The sequence below is a fragment of the Colossoma macropomum genome, unplaced genomic scaffold (assembly GCF_904425465.1).
Source record: "Colossoma macropomum unplaced genomic scaffold, Colossoma_macropomum, whole genome shotgun sequence".
Classification (NCBI taxonomy): domain Eukaryota; kingdom Metazoa; phylum Chordata; class Actinopteri; order Characiformes; family Serrasalmidae; genus Colossoma; species Colossoma macropomum.
In genome coordinates this window covers 3,740,882-3,760,389 of record NW_023494799.1, presented here as the reverse complement: position 1 = coordinate 3,760,389, position 19,508 = coordinate 3,740,882, and the positions used below count along the sequence as shown (strand labels likewise).

Sequence of the window (19,508 nt, the reverse complement as noted above, 5' to 3'; positions counted from 1 at the left end):
CTACACTCTTTTATATTGAATTGTGACATGTTCCAGGAACATGTGTGCATGTCATGTCCTGCATGGCTGTGTCGCACCGCTAATGCCACGTCACCCCACGCCACAGCACAAATATCTAAATATATCTAACTAACCAACTAAATAAACAAATAAATAAATAAATAAATAAATAAGTGCCTAACTAACAGTGGGGAACCCTCAGGGCCCTCAATGGACTACAGTACTTGCAAAGTTTAAAAGGCCCATATTCTGCCTTTTTTTGTATTTCATTTTTCCAATGAGCTCCACGTATAATGTTTGTGTGATTTTATGCACTAAAACTCACTTTTACACAAACTTCTTTTTATCACTTGGAACTAAACGAGCCACTTTGTTACTGTGTCTTTAAGATTAACCCCCCAGCTGTACAGGGCCTGCTGGCTGGCCAGGCGCAAAGTTTATCACACACTTCTATGACCTAAGAATAGCTCAGCCAGTTTGCACTGAAGTCCCTGTAGTTACTGGAATAATAAGCCTTAGTATGTAACAAGCCTAGGATTTTAAGGGGTTAATATGTGTAAATGAGCTCAGTTCTGATTGCCCTTGTTCGAAAAGCAGTCCAGGCTGAAACATTGCTTATAACTTCAGTGGAAATGGGCGGAGCTGAACTGCTATAAAATAAAACACGCATTTTCTTGCCTTAGTTTTGCAGCTTAGTTTGCCTGTCTGGACTGTATGGACTGGCAAGTGAACGGTACGTTTTTGAAATTTAAACAGTGTCTACATACTACATTAAACTCTTTTATTTCAAAAAGGCAGGAAAATTTGGTTATCCATGATATGGGCCCTTTAAATACATCAAGCACAATCCTTCGAGGCCTAGTGAATTTTATATAATAGAGTTGTTATATTTGTTGTTAAACTGTAAGTATTGTAGTAATACTGGTACTGATTGGTACATTTGGCTGGAAGCGAAAGGTTTTAAACAAAATGTTATTAAAATTAAAAAAGTTGTCCAATCAGGATTGTTTTCTCTATGGTATATAGGTAGGTACAGCCAAGCGAGCTCTGCCATTGGTTAGGCCTTCAGGAGCTGAGCAGAAGCCTTACATGTTGGATTAACTTCCAACATAATTAGGAAGTGACAGAGGAATCAATCACACTTTGATTTACAATGGGACCAGTTTTGTGAGGAAAACAGATTACTCTAGTCCTTCTGGAGGTTCTAGATATGTCACTGACTGTGAATACAAGGCTAAGCAGGTTCCAGGTAGTTGTTAGGAATGGAAAACAGCTGCAGCAGCTCTATGCCAGAACTCTATACTGAAAGAGTCACTGTAAAACTGATACCTAGAAACTGAAATATACATTATGTCAGTTACAAGCTTCAAATAAAACATACAGAATGACTTTTGCAAACTTTAAATGTCCAATTCAGAATGGACACAAATGTTTATGCAAACTGCCGTTAGCTTAGTGCTAACAAATTACTAGAATGCCATAGGGGTGCTATGAGAAAAGAGCATGGACTTAACTCTAATGGTCACAGCTCTCAGTTCACCATTGTTGTTACAATTAAATTATTAATTAATTAATTAATTAATTAATCAAATAAATTAAATGTATTTAATAAATCAGTAAATAAATATTTTCTTATTGTTTTCTGAGTTTACGTTTGTTCATTTAATCCAGCTGTGCAAGGTGAAAAACCGAAATAAATACATGAATAAATTATTAAGTAAATAAATAAATAAGTAAACAAATAATGTAATTGTATTTTAGGTTCTTGTATTTAATTTATTCGTTTTGAAAACATTTTGAAAGTAAGTCTGGAGACTGTTAACAGACGACTCGTGATGAATCACAGCTTTTCAAAACTTCTAATTTAGTAACGCATTAAATTTAGTGCGATTTGCACAAAGGCAGGAAAACTGCATTACTAACTAAAGCCCATTTTAAGCGTGCTGAGTGTGCCCCCTGTATACTTCAGCACACACATGCTCTTGCAATATGACGCAGAGATATTGCAGAGATGTTTTGAATTCCTCCAATATTATGCCACCAGTCTTACAACAGCTTAATCTTGGCAAAAATTTTCGTTACCCAACATTTTGCAGAAGACGCTCAGCAAACAGGAACTGTCGGGGACCGGCACTGGGCCTCCTCCCTTATTTTCTCACTTCACCTCATCCAGCTGAGCGAGAAACAAATGATCTTGAAACCATGACACTCATATTGTCTTCTCTTCTTTTCCACACACTTCTTCAGGCCTGAGTTTCCCCTGCGAAGCACATGCTTTCTCACAAAACCATGACTGACACTGTCCTGTGTGCTGCTTCGCTCACATAAATGAGTTAATGCTCAGAATTGAACTGCTTTCCCCCAATTTAAGGGGTACAATAATCATAAACATACTAACAAATAAATAAACATATGCATTTAGTTTGTTTACAATAACTTCAGTCTGCCTTTGACCTACATTTCGTGTGTGATGAAGCACGAAAAGCGACTTTCCTTTCTTAATTTCAGCCAGCTTCCTCTTTCTCAGGTATCATGAAGAGACAGAAAAACAACATCAATCAGAAGATAACTGCTCGAGTTGTTTTTTTTTTTCGTTTATTTGGTACCAAAAAAACATCTCTCTGCAAAGGAAAGGCAGCCACATCTGAAACCAGGACATCCTGATGTGGCAGCTACGCCCTTAACAGTCACCAACGCCCTGTCTCTGAAAATCAAAACAAACGTCACAGAACGTCAAAAAATGCGCACTAGTGTGAAAAAGCTCCTCGTGCTTTCAAGCGTGCACTTGCAGAGCTCGCAGGGGTCAGGGGCCTGCATGTGGAGCTGCGTACATACACGTTGTTTAAAGTACTGAATATACTGTAAAATGCTGGTTGTTACATCAAACATCCAGCAAAGTTTGAAAACAGCAAGCCAGACATTTGATTAAATACTGATCAACCAGGATCCTGCTAAAAAAAACATAGAAGCTATTAGAATGTAAAGGATACCAATAGTTTAACCCTTGTGTGGTGTTGATGTGTTTGTTACTCAGTGGCCTGGTGGACCCACCACATTACTGGCTTTTAAATCAGTACAGCCATAACAATTTATGTAAAAATACCAGATGTTAAAAAAATATCACAAGTGTCCAGCGTAGGGTTCTCCTTTAGCAGTTGTAGCCAGTCAGCAGCCTGTCCATGTTGTCCACCCTCACACACACACACACACACACACACACACACACACACAGACACACACACACTAATAGCAGGCCATATAAGAAGGAGAACAGAGTGAAGGACACAGCACCTCCACACTTTTACTCCCCGCGGGTTCAGCTAACACCAAGTGTAATATAAATGTGTGGGGGGTGAACAGAGTGAAGGCACTGAAAATGGGTTATTTTATATGTTCTTCACAGAAAATGAGCAAAGACCAAGAATCTGAGGGTGAAATAATAATGAATTACATCATTTTTTTTGGTAAACATTGAAAACAGGTTCCACCGACCTGAACACCCCACAGGGTTTGACAGGTGACTGATTTCCATTAGAAAGCAAAACCATTAGCATTAGGCTTTAGTGGTCCTTTTTCAGCAGATCAAACCCATCTGAGGACCAAAGATGGTACAAGTGCACAAATCCAGTACTCAAGTAAAAGCGCAAAGTACTCTGGTACAAAAATGACTCTGACAGTTAAAGTTTACATGTTTTTACTCAAGTGAAATACAAAAGCACTCACAGGGACACGGGAAGGTGTTTTAAGTTGTGGGTGCTGAAATTTTTGATGTTGTGCATAATACTGTCTTTATTTATTTTATTTTTTTTATTTGTTTGTTTGTTTGTTTCATTTGAATTGTTTGGCTAACATGAGACAAAACGTATCATTGTGGTGAGATAAGCACATTCAACTGCTGAAGCACTCTGAGGGCTCTTGATAGACCAGGGCTCGGCAACATGCGGCTCTAGAGCTGCATGCAGCTCTTTTACTGCCCTGTTGTGGCTCCACAGCAGAATTAGATTAGTAGGTAAATATAAAATAATCCTCCTTTACAGTAAAATAAAGCTCTGCTGATCGTTCAACACAGTTTAACACTAAATGGTCTTAAACTCTGGAGTTAATGTAGAACTGCTAATTCACCCTTTAACCCTGAAGAGCAGCGCAGACTGCTGATCACCATAGCAATGCAGACGACGGTCTCGCCTAGCTAGTAGCTAATGAATCGGCAAAGAGAGAGATTTAAGATGGACATTGATAATTTGTAGATTAATGGACTGATTTGCATTTATAATCACTCCAGCTGGTTTCCTGATACGTTTAATCTGCAATGAGAAACTGAAAAACACTAAAAAGTGACTAAAATTTCCACCTTAAATGGTGCAGAACTTTCATTCTGGCACCTCAGGCACCATTTAAGGTGGAACGGGAAAATTTGCCCAAGAAGCTGGCGAATGAGAAGCTGACTTTTAGTCACTTTTTAGTGTTGGACAGTTTCTCATTGCAGATTAAACGTTTTAGGAAACCAGCTGGAGTGATTATAAATGCAAATAGGTCCATTCTGATGCCCCCCATTTACACCTGGTCACTTCATGCGTATTGAGTGTCAGGATTATATCTGGATGAGGCCAAGACACATAAAAATGCAGGTGTAAATGCACCCAAGACGCATTTAAAACAGATACAAATCTGATCTGTTAGAAATTCAGCAGGAAGAGTCGGGAGACTGGATCTTCAGATTCCGAGTTTTATTTCACATTCATGCAGAGAATCATGCACAGCTTGGTCATCAGTCCTTCACCAGTCTGATGAATACATGGTGTGACATTGTTTATAAAGATACTAGGGTTCAGGGGAGGAAGCAAAGAGGGAGGGGAAGTTGGTGACGATCAAAAGGTTGGAGATGAAGGGGAGGGGGTGTCTGGAGTCAGGGTAGAGTGAAGTTGTTCACACCTCAGGAGGAGCAATGCAGGTAACACATCAGAAGACACACAACTGTAAGACAAAAACAACAGCTGACAGAACAAAAGGACAACATATGTTAGAGCATAAAAGTAAGCACATGTGAAAGGACATATACCACCTCTCAATTCCCCCTTTGATTCTCCTTAACGGTGAATCACAAAGCCGTTTTATGACTACAAAAAGCACATGCACAATGAGAAGTCAAAGGCAGAAACAAACAATTAAAGTAGCTATGAGTGTGCAGAATAGGACAATCTCCATAGCATTATGCCAAAAATGTTTAAAAAGTTCAGGTGACCAAGTATCAGCGTTGTTTAAGGCTGCTACTTTGCAATGTATGTGTTCTTTAAGACTTTTGGAGACGTCTGTAGGATCTTGAAACTTGAACATGTGGTGATGTGTCAATGTAAGTTGAATTCCACAAAGTCAGCCAATGGGCAGATCATCCTGGAAATCCACTTTGAACAGCAGGCACTCAGTTCTCCATAGCTCAGGTACGCAGTGTCAAGACGTTTGTGCCATGCTGGGCAGGAACGCTGTCTGACTCCAGTTTATCTGTAACACACAAAAGAAATATTCGCACAGTAAACTCTTCATCAATGTTAGGAAGTTATTCATCCACATTTAGGTTTTCTGTTCTCCTTACTATTTGTTCCTCAGAGGGGGCTGGTATGGTTCCACACAATATGTTGAAATCTTCACCTACAGGGGTGGCCCCCGCTGGCCTAAAAACCATGGTTCTTTCCTGAGACTCTGTGCATCACCCGCCCCCTCTCCAGCTGACCCTAAATTCATTTCTGGGGTGCAGACACAACCTTACGATAAGAAACGTTTATCTGTGTTTTCTTTTCTTTACAGATCCCTCAAACCACCTCGGGAGGTGGACTGAGACAATAGCAATGAAAACACATCCGTCTCTTCAAGACCCATTCGACAACCAAAACTCCTCCTGGCGCAACCAAAACTCTTACCAGTACAACCAAAACCCCTCCCAATACAATGCAAGCACTCTCAGTACAAGCAAAACACTTCCCAATACAACCGAAACCCCTCCCAGTGCAAGCAAAACACTTCCCAGTACAACCAAAACCCTCCCAGTACAATCAAAACACTTCCCAATACAACTGAAATGCCTCCCAGTACAACCAAAACCCTCCCAGTACAATCAAAACCCCTCCCAGTACAACCAAAACCCTCCCAGTACAACCCAAACCCCTCCCAGTACAACCAAAACCCTCCCAGTACAATCAAAACCCTCCCCAATACAACCCAAACCCCTCCCAGTACAAACAAAACTCCTCCCTATGCAGTACGTCACAAGGCACGTGATCCGTGTCTGTGAGGCAGATAATCATGGAGGACACACAACGTTGGGAAATTGCTAATTTTGAGACAGCAGCCAACTTTAGCATAGCATAGGAAGAGGCTGAACGGATAAACAATTGGTAATTGGTTGTGTAACAAGTGGATTTGCATATTCCGTCCCTAACAGCAATCAGATTTCAGTCCGACTAACCTGGAGACACATTTGACTGGCATTTATAAAATACATGTGTTTAAAACCTTAACAGGATCCAGATACTAAACACACGAAATGACCACATGTAAACGGGGTCTTTATCTCTTCCTTTGTTTGTTTGGCGTGGCCCACGGCTAATTATGATGAAATGGTTCATAAAAGCCTATGAAGTAGTTTGAGTCTTCGCATCAGGTGAGTCTTTTTATGAAAGAAACCGATGAAATCACTTTTATACATTGTGATGTACAGTGTGATGTCATATTTCTGCTCAGGAAAATACTCTTTTACTGAACACAGCAGAAAAGGCAGTGAAATACAGATGGAATGGCGAGGAAGCCATATTATATACCAGCCATATTTCTTGCCTCTATGGTTGACACAACCTACTCTAAACTAAACCCACTGCCCAACACAATAAATCACACTCAATCACACTCGGGGTTCGGCAACCAAAATGTTAAGAAGAGCCATTTTGTCCTTTCAACATAAATCAAACCACCTTGGCAGCCACAACATTTTATGTTCATTTTACCATCTTGGCTGTAAATATGTCTGTGTATGTGCTGATGTCCTAGTATAGACTAACAAACATAACATAAACGAAAACGCAGACTTCTTTCTTTGCTCTGCTTCAATCTTTAGCTCAGCTATAGCTGCTTTTCTCACATCTCTGGCAGGAAACTTTTCTGCACAAATGGAACAGTTTCTTGTAAAATGTCTCTTAAGGTTTGATTTTTTACGAGGCTGAAGTCGCTTCTCATTCGCAAGCAAAGCAAGCGAGCAAGCAAGCGACTGTCTTGCTCATGGGGGCTTGGACCTGGATTTTCCTGTAAAGCTGATTTGTGACGTCACCTGTTGTAAAAAGCGCTATATAAATAAACTTTGCTTGCTTGCTTGCTTCTCATTCGATTGCATCTTGTTCAAATTTTCCCCTTCCACCTTAAATGGTGCCTCAGGCGCCAGAATATAACTGTTGCACCATTTAAGGTGGAATGGGAAAATTAGAACAAGAAGCTGGTGAATGAGAAGTGACTTCAGCTTCACGACTTTATAGTGTTTGACAGTTTCTTGTTGCAGATTGGAAAAACAGATGAGTGCTTATAAATGCAAATCAGTCCATTAATCTCCAAATTATCAATGTTCATCTTAAATCTCTCTCTTTGCCGTTTCGTTAGCTACTAGCTAGGTGAGATTGTTGTCTGCGTTGCTATGGTGATCAGTCTGCGCTGATCTTCAGGGTTAAAGGGTGAATTAGCAGTTCTACATTAACTCCAGCATTTAAGACACTGAAAAGGAGGATTATTTTATTTTTACCTAAAAAAAGAGGGTAGTAAGAAGGCTGCAAGTGGGTCTGGAGCCACAGGTTGCTGACCTTGGCATACACAGCTTAAACTAATGAACAACAACACAAACAATAACAAAAACAGCTACAAATGTCCTTTTCAATTTTGCGGGGGTGGGGTGGGGGGGGGGTTGACATGAGGCTCAGCTTTGCATACCATGCCTTTAAAGCCCCGTCTGAATCGAGCAGCATTTTGCGTGGTGTTTTGTGGTCGTAAACATTGCTTATTGCTCCGTTTAAAGGCAGAAATACTCAAGTAAAGTGGAGATACTTCAACATTTTACTTAATAACAAAGTACTTATACTCTGCTACTTCTCACCTCTGCTGAGGACTGTCTGGGTGTGGCCTAATATTCTAATAAGCATGCTTGATTGACATCCTCTGTACAAGAAAGTTCATCAGTGTGGTTTTCATGTTGTTAGCAAGCTCTGTGAAAGTTATGATTTGATATATTGTTTATGTGAAATACATTGTGTGTGAGTGTCTTACTGCATACGTACATGGTTAATGCAAAGCACAAAGCAGATCGCAGTCAGTACTGTTCATTGAGTTCATGCATATTCAGTGCTGTCTGTAAAACTACACATCTTTGTTTGTTATCTTTGTTAAAACTACACATAGTTGAAAAAATATAATAACAAATAGAAATAAACACATTTTAAAAATATATTTAACAAATATATGTTTTGGCCATTTTCATACATTGCAAAAATATATGTGCTAAATACATTTGGAATATATATTTTTCCATATAGGTTCCTACTTTTTTTCTTTAAACAGGTATTTTATTGCCTCTGTAGCAGTTTTAAATGTGGTAAACATTGATAGCAGAACCAAAACAGCATTTTATCTTAAAAAACACTGCTAAATTCAGTGTCACCCTGCATGATACGATGTTGACTCATGCTTTCAGATTCTCATGTTTAGATTACTGTAATGCATAATTCTCTGGCTCATCTAAAAAAAGTACAGACAAACTACAGCGTGTAAAAATGTAGCAGCAAGAGTTCTTACTCAAACATGAAAAAATGCAGATATCGCTCCATCACTGGCAGCAACTCAAGGGCTTCCTGTTCAGTGCAGATTACAATTTGAGGTCGTTTTATTTGTTTTAAACTTAAGGAAGTGGCCATAAATGCACAAATATCATAACGGTTCAGGCATGCATTTCAAAATATATGTACACGTACACCGATCAGGCATAACATTATGACCACCTCCTTGTTTCTACGCTCATTGTCCATTTTATCAGCTCCACTTACTATATAGGTGCACTTTGTAGTTCTACAGTTACAGACTGTAGTCCATCTGTTTCTCTGCATACTTTGTTAGCCCCCTTTTACCCTGTTCTTCAGTGGTGAGGACCCTCACAGAGCAGGTACTATTTGGGTGGTGGATCAATTTCAGCACTGCAGTAACACTGACGTGGTGGTGTGTTAGTGTGTGTTGCACTGGTCTGAGTGGATCAGACACAAACAAATGCTGTTTCCAAAACCATGGAAAACCACAGTGGCTGAGTTCCTCCATGTCTACTGAGCGACATTCATCTACTGGAACCTCGCCATTCCAGCTACTCCACTGCAGGAAAATGCACACTTGTTTAGACAGCCTTGCTCCTCTTCTTGCCAACGGAGAGAGCAACACGATGTGCAAACGGGTGTCTGCGCAGCAATCAGATGTAAAGGTACTGTGACATTAGACGTGGAACACTCACGGCTGTTCTCCAGAAAGGGGTTCTCCAAAGTCTGTGTTAAATTTCCTTGGCACATCCTAAGGGACATCCAAAACTCTCAGAGCCAGGGGAAATTGGACAGAAAGTAGGGCAGAGCACTTACATCCTCGCGGATGGGAAGAAATGGCATGTGTCACACCTGGTGCTCTCTAACAGCACAACCCTAGGAAAACACGCCGGCTGAGTCAGTCGCACAATTGCTGCGATTGCCGGAAAATGAACCTGTGATACTTCGCAATTCAGCCTGACCTGAACAGGCCAGACGCCCTCCCTTCTGGTTGAAGGATTATGTTAAAAGTTAGGGAATAGTTAGCTGACATTATGCATATAGTTAACCATAAATGTTCAGAAGTTGGAAGTGCACTCTAAAATATGATGTGTTAAATAGCAACATACTTACTTCTGTTACCCGTTTTGTCACTTTTTGTTTTATATTTTTATCTGCTTTAACACATTTAAATGTGTTAGATTTAGTTAAATGTAACACAAAATGTATCTGATTTAACACATTCTGTGTTAAAAGTAACACAAAATGTGTCGTTTTCAACTGAACATACTGGTGTTTCTAGTTAGAGACAAAACGTGTTGTTTTTTTGACACATCTGTGTCTTAAGACTAGTCTTAGGTAAGGGGGATATATTGGCCCAATCCCATTTCTTATTTTCACCCTGACCCCTTATTTCAAGTGTCTCCTTGCCCCTCGGAACTGAGTTACAAGGGGTAGTGGTTGAAATCTTCCCTCTGAAATGGGACCCTAAAATACAAAGAGCATTACTTCATTAACAGCTACTAGCGCTGCTCTGTAGGCGACCCTGCCAGTCTGCAGTGACAGCAGAGGAGGGTAAAGTTCAGCTCCTCACTGCTGGGCTTTAATTACATTTAGGGCATCATATGCCTTCAAAGAGGGGGGGCAGTTATTTATTATCAGCCATCCCTAATTCTTCAGTGATATGAAGCTGAAGTCAGATATTTGCCAGCTTCTTGTATCTGTACTGAAGTTTTTCCATTTTGGGCAACTTTTTACTTTCACTCCACTATATTTCAAATATCTCACTTTTTACTCCACTACATTATGAGAAATCTGTCGCTCCTTTTGGTTTATGTGTGTATAAAAATGTAACATGTCAAAACGAAAGAAGCGGAAAGCAAGAACACCAATCAGGGCACAGCGCACTTTGTTTTGAGCTTGTTTTGACCTGTTGGACATACCGAACCAGTGCAGCACATGGTTCAACATCAGCGCAGCAGCGTAAAATTTTGGGAGAGTCTATTCAACATAAATGATGAACCAACCTAACTTTGTGTAAATAAACCACAATATAGAAATATGTACGCATATGCAGTTGTGACTGACGTGTCTTTTTCTGAATTTATATAAACACTATTTCATTTCATTTTACAGTAAACTTGTTTTGGCTAGTTTATGTTTATGAACAGAGACCTACAGATGCAGTTTAGTAAAGGAAACTCATTTGTGAACCTGAGTTAAAGTTTTTATTAATCTTAAACTGTAACTAAGTTCAAATAAATCTTAAACTGAAACTTTGCTTGTTTGTAAAAGGTTCTTTCAGAGCCACTCAGTTCTACCTGATGGAAACTGTTTGCCTTCAGTGTTTTGTGATTATGATAATTTTAATAGACATCAGCGTCACTAATTAATGACTCTATTAAAAGACTGGTTTACCAAGAGAGACACTGGAGTATTTTCACCTATAATGAGTTAATGAAGCAAGTCTTGTTATAAAAATGATAATAGGACATCAGAGCCATAATTAATCTTTTGGTACTTTCACTTTTGATACTTAAGTACATTTGAAGGCAAATACTTTTGTACTTTTACTCAAGTGGAGGTCTAAAGGGAGGAACTTCTACTTTTACTGGAGAAATATTTTACCTTGGAAGTCTCTACTTTAACTCAAGTACATGATTTGTGTACTTCATCCACCACTGTATGTCACTATAGTCTGTTGAGTTGGAAGAAAAAATCTAAAACCATCATCCGTCTTGGCTGATTACTCACTGAACAGAAGGACACAACACAAGGCTTAATGAGAGATCAGTCCATTTATGTTTTAATTTGAACTGACCAAAATCTGCAGTGGAGCTGCTGCCTCTGTTAAACAAAACATCCTACTGTATGTCCATCTACAGGTCAAGGAACAAAAACCTGCGTTTTCTTTAACTACATTTTTAGTTATCAGTTTTGAAAAGCACCTTAAAACATACACTAAATGGCCGAAAATATGTGTGCTGTATTGTGAAATATAAGCGTCTAGGAGCAACAGCAACTCAGCCACGAAGCAGTAGACCATGAAAACTCACAGAGCGGAGCTGCCGAGCGCTGAAGCGTATAGCTGAACTTCTCTTAAGTGATAATTCACACTTCTCTATCTGGCAGTCTGATGGACGAATCTGGGTTTGGTGGATGCCAGCACGCTACTTAGCAGAACGCATAGTGCCAACAGTAAAGTTTGGTGGTGGAGGGATGATGGGCTGGGGCTGTTTTTCAGGGTTTGGGCCCCTTGGCCCCTGATGCTAATGCGGCACACAAAGACATTTTACACAATTATCTGCTTTGTGTCAGCAGTTTGAGGATTAACCTTTCCTGTTCCAGCATGACTGAGCCCCAGTGCACAAAGCAGCTTCATAAAGGCATGGCTGGGTGAGTTTGGTGTGGAAGAACTTGACCGGCCCTCACAGAGCCCTGACCTCAACCCCATCAAACACCTTTGGGATGAACTAGAACGGAGACTGTGAGCCAGACCCTCTCGTCCAACATCTGTGTCTGACCTCACAAATGCTCTTTTGACTGAATGGGCACAAATTTCCATAATCACACTACAAAATCTTGTAGAAAGCTTCCCAGAAGAGTGGAAGCCGTTATAGCTGCAGAGGCGGGCAACTCCATATTAAAGCCCATGGTTTTGGAATGGGATGTCCAACAAGCTCATATTAGGTGAGATTTGATTAGATTCAACTTCATTGTCATTGTGCAGAGTAAAGGGACAGAGCCAATGAAATGCAGTTAGCATCTAACCAGAAGTGCAAAATACAATATTATTTACATAAATAAAGTGCAGAAAGACAGTATAGTGGTTAAAAATATATAAATATGCAAGTATGAATATAACATACATATAAACACAGTGAGTGGAGAGCGTACAGTGAGGTAATATGTCCTATGAGGTAGTATGTCCTGTGGGAGGAGCATGTAATGTATGTAAAAGTATGCAGAGTAAACTTAACTGAACAGTAATTGTTGGTGCAAATATGAATAATTCAGTAATAGACTGTGCAAATATGAATAGTGCAATATATGTGTGATGTGTCCACATACTTTTGGCCACATGGTGTATCTATATGCTTTAGCTTTTCTGGTATGATTTGACTTTTGTATCTCATTTTCCTTATTTTATTTTAGATTTTTAAATGTTATGTACTACAACTTCTTGTTCTTCCACCTCATTATTATCTTTTTTTTATACTTACCCAAACCATGCCAGCAAATTGCCCCCTACACACGGTTGGATGATGATCTTGTGAGGCTCTTTAAAGGCCCCCAAACTCAAAAATCAAGAATATGTTCCTGTTAATGTGTATTTTGAGAAATGCACATTTGTTTCTTTTTGTCTGGAAAATGAATACAATTCTCCTTATTAATGTGCAATATCCCATTTTGTTTAGATAATAACAATTTGTGCTTTTCACATTAGGTTTGTATGTCTAAAATCAAACTTTATTTTCATTTACATCAGATTTCTTTCATTTATGTCTTGTTTTATTTTACGACAATTCATTCAGTTTGTTTGTACATTTATACTGGATTGTCCTTAGTATTTGGCCAACCCAGGCCTTGTGGTCTGAGGCCCCTGGCAGTCAGAGGCTCCTGGGCACTGGCCCCACTAGCCTGGTCAGTAAAACCCATGCCTGCTCCTGCAGAATAACAGAGCCACTGCTGTAGGGGTCATTCAGGCCTGTACTGTTCTCTTGCTGTACGCTGCACATGCACTCTCCCACTTGTGGAGAATATGGTGAAGAATGACTCATCTGACCAAATCGCTGTTTCCACATTGCTGTAGACCCTGAGCTGATGGTTTTAACTCCACTGAACTCTCAGATGGTCATTCTTCTTTGTGATGTGGGGTTTGTGCACTGCAGCCCTCCTATAAAATCCCTCTCTGTGTAGTTCTTCTGTTTTGTCCTTACATAGTGCACTAATGCATGAGCATCACTCTCACTTCATGTGCTCTTTCAATGAGTGACTTAAATAGGAAAAACGTCCCTTTTTCCCCAAAAATGAGAGGCTTAAAGTGGAATTCCACTGATTTTTCAACATTTCTGCATGATTAAATAGTTTAAACGTAAACAGAGTCATTCAGAGTGGTTTGGTGTGAAATGCTCTGTTCTAGAGAAACTTACCGAGTGCTCTTCACTATGGATGATGATGGCCACCCACTGCGCACCATCAGCATGGATAAGAGGAGCATGTTTAGTGGCAGGTTGCTGTCACAGAGCTGCTCAACCGACAGACTCAGGAGATCCTTTGTCCCTAGAGCCATCAGGGGAAGAGGAGAGATGAGGACTGAATCTCTCAGGCTAAATTACAGGTTTATTTTATCTATCTACACATATGGACACCTTACTGTACATATTGCACTTCTGCACACCTTATTGCACATCTGGACACTCCACACCTGGATACTTTATTTCAGTACCAATATCTGCACATATTTATTCAGTGTTGTCATTATATGCTGTTACCTGCTGATACCTCCTTGGACATCATTATTGCACTGCCTTTTTATCATAGGAGAGATCTTATTGCAGATTTTTGTATATTTCTAGTTGTATATATGACTGTAGATGGGTTTTTTGTATATATTCTTCTTTTTATATTGTATCACCCTTATTATTATAACTGTCCTGTGTTGTGTGACTGATACTGGCTGCTAAATTTCCAGATCAATAAAGTATCTATCTATCTATCTATCTATCTATCTATCTATCTATCTATCTATCTATCTATCTAAATGCTCTCCATTAATATTTATACATCTCCGTCTGTTGTGGGTTATGAGTCAGGATCTTCATCCACTGACAGTCTGTCAGTTTCTGGTCTTTTCTGAGAGAAGCTGCTGAGATAAATCAGCCCACACTGCCACCTGTGGGTGATTTTGTGTGTAATATTCTTCTCCATGTGGAGGTGAAAGACTGTGCTGCCCTAATTCAGCCAGAAGAGGGCGCTCTCTGTTCACGTCTCAGCAGAATGGACTTTTCTTGCACCACACTGGCAGGGATGGGTTACTGACCAGGCCAGTGGGGCCAGAAATTGTGAGAGAAAAGTGCATTTCAGTCTACTTTTCAAGTGCAGTTTATACTTTAATACAAACTGAATGTATTATTTTGGAACAAACTATTCGAAGAGTATGTAAACTGTAATAAAGCTATGATTAAATATATATTGAACGCATTTAGCTTTTTCAAACAACTTAAGTTGCAATTATATTACACACATAATATAATATTAATATACCAATGGATGTACTGATACACTTCTGTGCTACTTATTGAGTTATAAATGCTCATAAATATGCATTCTGAATTTTAAACTGTAAAATCATAAAATATTTCCATATTAATTAATATACTTAAATACAATCAGCAAACAAAATGTGTATTTTATACTTAAGTACGCTTATCTAAAAGATAATGAATTGTACACTTATATAGTATAAATCATTTAGAATAACTAAGCACAAATTATATATACTAAGAGTATAATAGCTTATTTATAATAACAATAAGTACTGTTGAGATACATCTAGGCCTACAAGTGCTGTTTTATATTGGCACAACATATGTCGCAATGAAGTTAACTTACGCAATTGTTAAGACGTATTTTAAATGTCTACTCTTGAGTGCACTGATACCCATATTTAGTTGCTAGTTATGTTGAGTTGTGTTGCATCTAAAATGTATTAAAGCATACATTAGAAGTCATTGTTTTAAAATTTGCTTCTAAACATTACACTTATGTTGGCAACAATTAAATAAACTTTGGTTTAAGTATGCTTCAGTATGTGAGGAAAAAAATACCGAAGTTTATTATAAGTTTATAGAAAGTATATTTACTTTAAAAATATGCTTTTTCAAAAGAATACAGAAAAGTATATTTTAGGTGAATTTCCATAAAATAAACGAAATTGTAAAAATATATGTTTAGTTCTCTCTATATGCTTATGTATACCAATGATGTACTTAAGTATGTTTTTTTTGCAAGACAGTGTCCACTGGCAGGGGTCTCAGGGGGCTTCAAACCACAATGCCCTATTATGATCTACATAATATTTAGAATAATATTTTAGGAATACTGTTAAAAAACATATATATATATATATATATATATATATATATATATATATATATATATATATACACACACACACATATATATATATATATATATATATATATATATATACACACACACATATATATATATATATATATATATATATACGTAAATGAAGATAGATAGATAGATAGTACTGCGTTCACTGGAGTGATGGATCTCCATCCAATACCTTTGGGATGAGTTGAAGTGATCTAGAACTGTCCATTCAACATCATTACCTGACCTCACTAATGCTCAATCAAATCCTCACAGCCATGTTCCAACATCTAGTGTAAAGCATTCCCAGAAGATGCTGTTATTGCAGCAAAGAAGAATAAACTCTTGTTTAAAGGGAAATGTCCCTATTTTATCAAAACATTCACATAATTCAAGTGTTAATATGTAAATAAAGTCATTCAGAGTGGTCTGATGTGAAAGGCACCACTCTGGAGAAACCTATCGACTTAGATTTCTTTACAGTGCTGGTGATGGTAACCAGACATCCAAAGGATGTAGCACCTCTAAGTTCCCTCACTGAACACTATTATATGAAATTGTTATGGTCATTATCTGTCACTACATGACCATAGTGGGTTTGTTGGAAAGTCGTTCAATTGTAAACTTTCATATTCTTATTCTGTATATCAGAATAGTCGTACTGTCTCTAAAGGCCTAAATCTCTTTCTCCTCAAAAGAGCATGACTCCGTCTACTTTATTATCAATAATTTCTACAACGACTCCATTGATCAACATTATGCTACCTGATAACACTATTTACTGTAGTTTTGAGAGGTTTTGGTCAAATACATATTGTTTACAGTACTTTCAAAGCAGAGATACATAAGCTAAGGGTGCCCAGTCCTGGTCCTGGAGATCTACCACTTAGGAGAATTCAGATACCACACACCCCGACCTAATAATCAGATGCCCCTGATGGCCTTCATTACGTGGATCAGGTGTGTTAGATTAGGGCTAGAGATCTAAAGGACCAGGATTGGGCACTGCTAATGTAGGAATACATGAGTTATAAAGTAAAGATCTATCAATCTATCTATCTATCTATCTATCTATCTATCTATCTATCTATCTATCTGTCTTATTTTACCATTATCAGCATCACATACAAAAACTCAGAAGACTCGTGTAGGTTCACTGGAGGTTTTGCATAGTAAATAAAGTGGCTATATTTGTGTTGTAGACATGGAGACTCCTGGTTCCTATCACCACCACTGTAAAGAAATGAGAGTCAGTACGTTTCTCTGCAGCGAACCATTTCACATCAAACCACTCTAAATGACTTTGTTTACATCGCAGTGATGGAATTATAGGCCTATATAGGCCTATTTTTGAAAAAACGGTGGACTTCCCCTGTAATATGGACGGATGTTGTCATTGAAAGAGTGTACGCCACTGTTCCTCCTCCGTCCTGCAGGTGTCGCCCCAGCAGCGGGAAAAATTAAACTAGAAAGTCCTGAACCCCGCGCTGAGTGGAAACTCAGAGAGTTTATACAGAGAGTGATGAAGTGATCACACTCACTCTCTCTCTTTAACTCCGGAGGGGCTATAAAACATGTCTGGGTCCTCTACCGCTTTTTATCTGTCAGAGTAAACACTCATCATCTTTTCTACCGTTCAAGTGGATCTTCTGGAGCTTTTTATGCGATAAAAATGAAAGAACAAACTCGGGGTCGCTGAGTTAGCCGCCGAGCTAACAGTCGGTTCCACCGTTTGGCTTAAAAAGTGTCGGCGTTTCTTGGACTTTCCTGGTGGAACATTTTAGCAGATTTCTCCAATGAGACGTTTTTAGATCAGCAAGGAGATTATCCCAAAAATAAGGTGAGTCGATAAGCTCTTCATATTCTACAATGCCACTTGTTGGACCTTGCCAGCTTTTTTTTAATTTCCCGAGTTTGTGTAACGAAGCTGAGGGAAGTCGGAGCTTTTGTCCGGGCTGCTGTTAACCTAGCTTAGCTACTTAGCTAAAGATTATCTCACATTATCTCTTTTACAAAAAAAGAAAAGACTGTTTGTTATCATTTTAACTACGTTTGGGGGAAGATGCCAACCTGAAAGTAGTATTTAGCTTGTTTCACGCTAAACTGAAGTCAGCATGTTCGAATTTTCCCGTTCCACCTTAAATGGTGCAGCCGTTATAACTGCTCAGAATGGAGCTGCCGCACCGTTTAAGGTGGAACGGGAGAATTCGAACAAGAAGCTGGCGAATAGGAAGCAAACATGGTTTGTTTCCCCTCCTGTTAAAGTAAATAAGGCTTTTGTCTTACAAATTAGCGAGTATTGTGAGTTGGTCATTGTTCGCTGAGGCTGTTGTTTTTGTACACGTTCACATCTGCATTGTGTTCCATTATAACCCATAGTAGTTACTTCTTATGTTGTGTGTCCGCTGGATAGACCGGATTATCTCTTTTTTTTTTTTTGGCTTGGTAAAAGTTTGTCCTGTTTAGCAGACTCAGCTTTGCTCTGCCCGGCCTTCCACAGGTTGCATTTGATTTTCTCAGCCCTCTCTCTTCCCTTTCTTTGCTTTCTAACATCATTAGGTCTGTCATGTTGTACTGCAGGCCGGCCGGCCTTCCTTGCAACTGCAGCCATTGTGTGGCATTGAAAAAAAATCTGGAGTTTTTATTTTTTTTAGATTTTTTTTTCGATCAGAACTCGGTTTATTCCACATCTGACCCACTAAAATCCTCCTGCTGCATTTGTGAGTAATGTCTGAGTGCAGCCATGGAAAAACAGGATCACCGAAAGAGAGAAGAAGGAAATGAGAGAAGAAATGCTGGCATGTCAATACATACAAACTTAAAAAAGCTGGTTTGTCTAGCGTTCTGTAAAGAACCATTTCATGCTTATATGGTTCCTTGCACAGTGAAATGCTTCTTTAGATTGACATACACGATACATATGATTAGATATGGTTCTGTGTGGCACCAGAAAGGGTTCTGCTATTGTTACGATATCAAGCTTGTAAGAATATAAGAGCCCTGTTTGGTGCTAAATTTAACTGTGTTCAAAAAAGTTCAACACAGAACCATGTACAACACGTTCTTCGTCAATCTGAAGAACTATTTTACCATGCAAGAACCTATTTTAGCATGGTTCTGTGTAGAACTCATGGTTGTAAATAGAATGCTTGCCTTCACTAAAGACTCTTTGAAGAACCATCTTGGTGTGTATTCAGATTTTTATAGACTATATAGATTTTTTTCTTTTGCATTTAAGTTTTTGTTGATGCGTCCGTCAGTGAGTATGTTTACATGCACTCAATAATCCGATAACTGCAGAAAATGAGAATTTGTCAGTAATCCAATCAACGCATTTACATGCACTTGAGTGATCAGATCATGGGGAAACTCCAGGTCTACATGAGTCAGGCAGTAATCAGATTTCTGCTTTGCAATCAGCCAATAGACTCGCAGAAGACGACGCGACTTAAACGTAACGTAAAACTCAAACTTCATGACGCTGTTTTTTTAAAGCATAACGCTGCTTTACCTGAAAATATGAACTTACATCATCTAGAAGATGAAGAATATTTAAATCCTTTATTTCGTGTTTGGTTT

At 38.8% G+C, this 19,508-nt stretch overlaps 1 protein-coding gene across 4 annotated transcripts in view; it reads left to right on the top strand.

Annotated features, from left to right (window-relative positions):
* The first annotated feature begins 17,415 nt into the window (after nucleotides 1-17,415).
* LOC118818750 (unconventional myosin-IXb) overlaps nucleotides 17,416-19,508 on the top strand; it is a 129,517-nt gene continuing 127,424 nt past the window's right edge. For all 4 annotated transcript variants that reach the window (XR_005008109.1, XR_005008108.1, XM_036586122.1 and 1 more), the window contains exon 1: nucleotides 17,416-17,769. The gene's annotated coding sequence lies outside the window, so the exon portion shown is untranslated. The remainder of the gene's footprint in view (nucleotides 17,770-19,508) is intronic.